Source organism: Aphelocoma coerulescens, unplaced genomic scaffold (assembly GCF_041296385.1).
Source record: "Aphelocoma coerulescens isolate FSJ_1873_10779 unplaced genomic scaffold, UR_Acoe_1.0 HiC_scaffold_63, whole genome shotgun sequence".
Lineage (NCBI taxonomy): Eukaryota > Metazoa > Chordata > Aves > Passeriformes > Corvidae > Aphelocoma > Aphelocoma coerulescens.
Window position 1 is genome coordinate 2625001 of NW_027183981.1, and position 7328 is coordinate 2632328.

The following is a 7328-nucleotide window of genomic DNA, read 5'->3' on the forward strand; positions in this document are numbered from 1 at the left end:
TAGGCGGCGGGGTAGACCTGGTGTCTTGGCCGGGCCCCGCCAGCCGGGCGCTAGGCGGCGGGGTAGACCTGGTGTCTTCGCCTGCGCCCTGCAAGCCTGTTGGCGCAGCGGGGAAGACCTGCTGTTCTCGCCTGGCCCGGCCAGCCGGGCGCTCAGCGGCGGGGTACACCTGCTGCCCCTGTCCGGCCGTGCCAGCCTGACCTTTAGCGGCGGGGTAGACCTGGTGTCTCGGCCGGGCCCCGCCAGCCCGGCGCTAGGCGGCGGGGTAGACCTGGTGTCTTGGCCGGGCCCCGCCAGCCGGGCGCTAGGCGGCGGGGTAGACCTGGTGTCTTCGCCTGCGCCCTGCAAGCCTGTTGGCGCAGCGGGGAAGACCTGCTGTTCTCGCCTGGCCCGGCCAGCCGGGCGCTCAGCGGCGGGGTACACCTGCTACCCCTGTCCGGCCGTGCCAGCCTGACCTTTAGCGGCGGGGTAGACCTGGTGTCTTGGCCGGGCCCCGCCCGGCCGGGTGCTAGGCGCCGGGGTAGACCTGGTTGCTTCGCCTGGCCCCGCCCAGCTTAACGCTTACCGCCGGGGTAGACCTGTTAACTTCGCCCGGCTCCGCCCGGCCGGGCGCTTAGCGCCGGGCGACGCCGGTTGGCTTCGCCCGGCCCCGCCCGGCCCAATGCTTAGCGCCGGAGGATGCCTCTTGGCTTCGCCGGGCCCCGCCCGGCCGGGCGCTTAGCGCCGGGGGACGCCCCTTGGCTTCACCCGGCCCCGCCCGGCCGGGCGCTTAGCGCCGGGCCACGCCGGTTGGCTTCGCCCGGCTCCGCCCGGCCTAACGCTTAGCGCCGGGGGACGCCCCTTGGCTTCACCCGGCCCCGCCCGGCCGGGCGCTCAGCGCCGGGCCACGCCGGTTGGCTTCGCCCGGCCCCGCTCGGCCTAACGCTTAGCGCCGGGGTAGACCTGGTTGCTTCGCCCGGCCCCGCCCGGCTGGGCGCTTAGCGCCGGGGGACGCCCCTTGGCTTCACCCGGCCCCGCCCGGCCGGGCGCTCAGCGCCGGGCCACGCCGGTTGGCTTCGCCCGGCCCCGCTCGGCCTAACGCTTAGCGCCGGGGTGGACCTGGTTGCTTCGCCCGGCCCCGCCCGGCTGGGCGCTCAGCGCCGGGGGACGCCCCTTGGCTTCACCCGGCCCCGCCCGGCCTAACGCTTAGCGCCGGGGGACGCCCCTTGGCTTCACCCGGCCCCGCCCGGCCGGGCGCGCAGCGCCGGGCCACGCCGGTTGGCTTCGCCCGGCCCCGCCCGGCCTAACGCTTAGCGCCGGGGTAGACCTGGTTGCTTCGCCCGGCCCCGCCCGGCTGGGCGCTCAGCGCCGGGGGACGCCCCTTGGCTTCACCCGGCCCCGCCCGGCCTAACGCTTAGCGCCGGGGGACGCCCCTTGGCTTCACCCGGCCCCGCCCGGCCGGGCGCGCAGCGCCGGGCCACGCTGGTTGGCTTCGCCCGGCCCCGCTCGGCCTAACGCTTAGCGCCGGGGTAGACCTGGTTGCTTCGCCCGGTTCCGCCCGGCTGGGCGCTTAGCGCCGGCGGACACCTGTTGGCTTCTCCGGCTCCGCCCAGCCGGGTGCTTAACGCTGGCCGACGCTTGTTGGCTTTGCCAGGCCCCGCCCGGCCGGGCGCTTAGCGCCGGGCCACGCCTCTTGGCTTCGCCATGCCCCGCCCGGCTGGGCGCTTAGCACCGGGCGACGCCTGTTGGCTTCCCCCGTCCGGCCCTATGGGTTTGCCGTGTAGCTCTGGGCAGACCTCCTTCTCCAGGCCCCGCTTGGAACCCTAGTCACATGAGCGGCCCGTAGATTTGTTTCCTTTGTAGATTTCTCCTCCTGGAGCTCGGGGCCTGCCCCCTGCCCACCTCCCCTCCCCCCCACCCCCCCAATGTGGGTGGACCCGGCCTCCCCTCCTGGTGCTGGGGAGACCAGGTCTCGTCGATCGGACCCGCAGCCCCGGGACCCAGTCCAGGCCCGCGAGCACGTCTTGGGCGGCCAGCCCGCACGTCTGGCAGCCCCGCACGCACCCGCCACACACGGCAGCTCGCACGCGCTGGTCCCCCCCTCCCCCCCCCCCGCCCCGAAAGCTGGGACGTGAAGGCGAGTGACTTTCGGTCCCAGACGGCGGCGTCCCTTCTGGCTCCATGCCTGAGCGGCCGTCAGCGTCACCCCCTGCCGCGCGCTTCCCCAGCTCCAGCCCGCCCTGTCGCCACCCTGCCTGCAGCCCGCTCCCCATGCCACTGCCGGAGAGGGAAGGAGGGACTCTTTAGGAGCCGGCGGCGTTCCCGCCGCCTCCGTGCCAAAACGGCCAGCAGCATCCGCTCTCTAAGCCCGGCTCCCGGCCCTCGAAAGCCTGCCGTGCCCTTGCCCCACCTCCCACCTTGATTTCTGCATCTCTCACTCCCTCATCCGCCCGCCTCGCTTCCGTCCTGCCGCAGGCTTGACCGGGGCTGGGGGTAGGCAGGAAGGAACGCCATCGAACCGAGAGGCTCAGAGCGACCTGAACAGGATGCTTCTTCAAAAAGAGACAGTGCCAAGCATCCCGCCACCACCTCCAGACTGTCGCTGGCCCTACTTCTGCACCAGGCTCTCGGCCTGCTCGCCGAACACCCTGGCTGCCTCGGCACCCAAGTCCTCGCCCCCCTGCTGCTGCCGTCGCCGCCGTCCGAACTGGCTGATGGGACCCTGGGCAGGGGCGAGAAAAGTCTGAGGGTGGCGCCAGGGAGGCAGATGGTGGAGAGCAGGAGTGCCCCCAACCCTCGAGAGACAGGGCGACGGGAGGGAGGGGGACGGAGCGCATCTGCGGCAAGTGTGCGCGTCCATGCGCAGGCGTGCCTATGTCTGTGTGTGTCTGTCTGTGTCGATGAGTGTGCAGCTGTGGCCGTCCGCGGCAAAAAGAGAGGGGGGCGGCGGGGCTGTGAGTGGGTCTGAGAGTCCCTGTGTCTGCCTATCTCTCCGTGTGAACATGGGCCGGGGGCCGCCCGCTCCCTGCCAGCATCGGGCGCCTCGGCGCGGCGCCCCCGCGGCCCGCCGGAGCGGCGGCGGGGGCCGGGGACCTCGGCGGACCCTGAAAGAACCGGCCCGAAGGCGGCCGCCCGGCCCCGGCCCCGGCCCCGGCCCCGGCCGCCGGCCCCGGCCCCGGCCCCGGCCCCGGCCGCCGGCCCCGGCCCCGGCCCGGGCCCCCGCCCCGGCCCTCGCCGGCGGGCGGGGCTCGTCCCGCCGGGGCTCGCCCGCTGCCTGCCGGCCTCGGGCACCGGGGCGCGGCGCCCCCGCGGCCCCCCGAAGCGGCGGCGGGAGACGGGGACCTCGGCGGACCCCGAAAGAACCGGCCCGAAGGCGGCCGCCCGGTCCCCCCGGCCTCGGCCCCGGCCCCTCCTGGTGGGCGGGGCCAGTCGCGCCGGCGGCCATCGGCTTCGTTCCCTGTTCCTATGCACCTGCTTCCCCTCCCCGCTGTCTCCCTAGAGGTGCTCTGCTCTGGTGGGGCTGGGCGTGGTGCCCGGGGTGGGGTGGGGAGGGGCGTCCGTTTTGGTGCGTCAATGTGTGTGGGCTGGCCGAGCTAAGGGCACACGATCCTCCCGAGCGTGGCCGGCTGTGGTGTGGGCGCCCAAGAAAACGGAGTAAAATTCGCAAAGAATTTTTTTTTTCCCCAGGAAACTTCCTTGTTCCTAGCAGAAGAAAGATGTACTCGTTCAAAAATTAAAGGTTGAGTTTTGTCGAAAATACGTATTGGTCTTGAAACCGGGTTCTCAGGCGGGACAGGGCTGCTAGAGCCATACGGTTCCGGGGCGTTCCGGGGCTGTGGGGTTCCCCCGGCTCAGGGATGGCAGGAGGATGCCTTGTCTCCGGGGTCGGCTGCGGCCACCAGCGGTTGCCGGAGCCGTCAGCGTACTGTCCCGGCAGCGTCCGGCCAGAGGGCGAACAGGTCTACCCGGATCCGGGCTCGGCCGCGGCCGCCGGCCGTGCCACGAAACCGCCCGCGTGGCTCCCCTGGCGGCGCCCGGTCTCGGCGTGAACAGGTCTACCCGGCCCGGGGACGGCTCCGGGCGGACAGGTCTACCCGGATCCGGGCCCGGCCGCGGCCGCCGCCCGGCCCTCGCCGGCGGGCGGGGCTCGTCCCGCCGGGGCTCGCCCGCTGCCTGCCGGCCTCGGGCACCTGGGCGCGGCGCCCCCGCGGCCCCCCGAAGCGGCGGCGGGAGACGGGGACCTCGGCGGACCCCGAAAGAACCGGCCCGAAGGCGGCCGCCCGGTCCCCCCGGCCTCGGCCCCGGCCCCTCCTGGTGGGCGGGGCCAGTCGCGCCGGCGGCCATCGGCTTCGTTCCCTGTTCCTATGCACCTGCTTCCCCTCCCCGCTGTCTCCCTAGAGGTGCTCTGCTCTGGTGGGGCTGGGCGTGGTGCCCGGGGTGGGGTGGGGAGGGGCGTCCGTTTTGGTGCGTCAATGTGTGTGGGCTGGCCGAGCTAAGGGCACACGATCCTCCCGAGCGTGGCCGGCTGTGGTGTGGGCGCCCAAGAAAACGGAGTAAAATTCGCAAAGAATTTTTTTTTTCCCCAGGAAACTTCCTTGTTCCTAGCAGAAGAAAGATGTACTCGTTCAAAAATTAAAGGTTGAGTTTTGTCGAAAATACGTATTGGTCTTGAAACCGGGTTCTCAGGCGGGACAGGGCTGCTAGAGCCATACGGTTCCGGGGCGTTCCGGGGCTGTGGGGTTCCCCCGGCTCAGGGATGGCAGGAGGATGCCTTGTCTCCGGGGTCGGCTGCGGCCACCAGCGGTTGCCGGAGCCGTCAGCGTACTGTCCCGGCAGCGTCCGGCCAGAGGGCGAACAGGTCTACCCGGATCCGGGCTCGGCCGCGGCCGCCGGCCGTGCCACGAAACCGCCCGCGTGGCTCCCCTGGCGGCGCCCGGTCTCGGCGTGAACAGGTCTACCCGGCCCGGGGACGGCTCCGGGCGGACAGGTCTACCCGGATCCGGGCCCGGCCCCGGCCGCCGCCCGGCCCTCGCCGGCGGGCGGGGCTCGTCCCGCCGGGGCTCGCCCGCTGCCTGCCGGCCTCGGGCACCTGGGCGCGGCGCCCCCGCGGCCCCCCGAAGCGGCGGCGGGAGACGGGGACCTCGGCGGACCCCGAAAGAACCGGCCCGAAGGCGGCCGCCCGGTCCCCCCGGCCTCGGCCCCGGCCCCTCCTGGTGGGCGGGGCCAGTCGCGCCGGCGGCCATCGGCTTCGTTCCCTGTTCCTATGCACCTGCTTCCCCTCCCCGCTGTCTCCCTAGAGGTGCTCTGCTCTGGTGGGGCTGGGCGTGGTGCCCGGGGTGGGGTGGGGAGGGGCGTCCGTTTTGGTGCGTCAATGTGTGTGGGCTGGCCGAGCTAAGGGCACACGATCCTCCCGAGCGTGGCCGGCTGTGGTGTGGGCGCCCAAGAAAACGGAGTAAAATTCGCAAAGAATTTTTTTTTTCCCCAGGAAACTTCCTTGTTCCTAGCAGAAGAAAGATGTACTCGTTCAAAAATTAAAGGTTGAGTTTTGTCGAAAATACGTATTGGTCTTGAAACCGGGTTCTCAGGCGGGACAGGGCTGCTAGAGCCATACGGTTCCGGGGCGTTCCGGGGCTGTGGGGTTCCCCCGGCTCAGGGATGGCAGGAGGATGCCTTGTCTCCGGGGTCGGCTGCGGCCACCAGCGGTTGCCGGAGCCGTCAGCGTACTGTCCCGGCAGCGTCCGGCCAGAGGGCGAACAGGTCTACCCGGATCCGGGCTCGGCCGCGGCCGCCGGCCGTGCCACGAAACTGCCCGCGTGGCTCCCCTGGCGGCGCCCGGTCTCGGCGTGAACAGGTCTACCCGGCCCGGGGAAGGCTCCGGGCGGACAGGTCTACCCGGATCCGGGCCCGGCCGCGGCCGCCGGCCGCGCCCCGAAACCGTCGGCGTGGCGCCGCGGTGGTGCCCGGTCGCGGGGCGAACAGGTCTACCCAGCTCCGGCGGGACTTAGGCAAATTTCGGCAGGGGCCGGGTAGACCTGTTGCCCCACCCGTCCTGGAAGTTCACCAAGGGGTCGCTGTTTCTGGCTGCCTCCAGTTGCGTCATGGTAGGAGGCGGCGTGCGCCAGCGCACCGCCCCGGTCAAGTACGATTGGTTCTCTTGGAGGCGTCCGGGGCCTTGGACTCGTCTGTCCGTATTATGGGAGCGGGTGATGGGCCGTGTCCCCGCAGGCTGGCGGTGCCTGTGTCGAAGGTCGAGAGCGGCGGCCGCGCGCGCGGTTGCCAGAACGAAGAGTGTCGAATAAGCGGGATATGAGTCGCGTGGCTTTTATCCTGGTTTCACAGCCCCAGTTGATGGGAAAGGCCGAAAAAGAGAGAGACTGTGTGAGCCGCTTGTCGGCCTAGGTGGGGTGGCGAGAGACCCGTGAGTGTATCCTCCCTCCGACCCTGGCGGCTGCCGACTCCGTGCAGGGGGGCCGCAGGGGAAAGTCCGGTGGTGGCCGAGGCGGCGGCGCCTCGTTCCTTTTCTGCCCGGCCTTAAGCCGGTGCCCGCTCGGCGGGCTCGGTTTTCGGCTGTCAGTCTGGTGCGGTGGCTGGCAGCCGGTGGGGTGGACGCGGCCGGGGCGCGCTCTGTTTCGCGGAGCCCCGACGGGGCTTTTCCCGGCCCTTCCCTGAGAGCTCCGAGGATGGGCCCAGTTGGCCGAGGTGGCGGCGCCCCGTTCCCGGCTCCCGACCTGTGCTTGGTGTGTCGGCGGTGCCACGGGGACGCTCCGGTGGGGCGTGCGGCCTTGCCTCCGGCCTCGCCCGGTTGGCCGAGGGGCTCGGTGACGGGAGTCGCCCGATGTTGTGGCGGGGCGGCGGCGCCTCGCCCCCCCCCCCGCTGTGTGTTGAAGTCGTCCCCCTTCCTCGGCCCTAAGCTGGGGAACCCGCGTAGCGGGCGGGAAGGTCTCAGGGGCGGCGGCCGGCCTGCGGTGGCCGGCTGCCGAGAGCGGACCGGAAGCCCGACAAGAGAGAGCCCTGTGAGAATGCTTGCCGGCGAGGCGGCGGCGCCTCGCCCTTCCTTGTTTTCGGCCGGCATCGACTGAGCCGCGACGCTGGGGCGGCCCGTGGTGTCGGGCCTGTCCCGGCTGCCGTGGTTGCCGGTGGGCTGGGTTGCGAGAAGGTCCGCTGTTTCAGGCGTGTGTGCCGGCTTGTGCGGTTGCACTGGGGGGGTGCCTGCCCCGGCCTTACGCTGTTTGTTTTTTTTTTTTTTCTCGCGGCCTTAAGCCGCCGCGGCACGACGGAGAAGCGCGGCACAAAGGCGCGCGGGCCACGAACGCCGAAAGGGAGAGAGACGAGAAGGAGGCGTTCTTTGA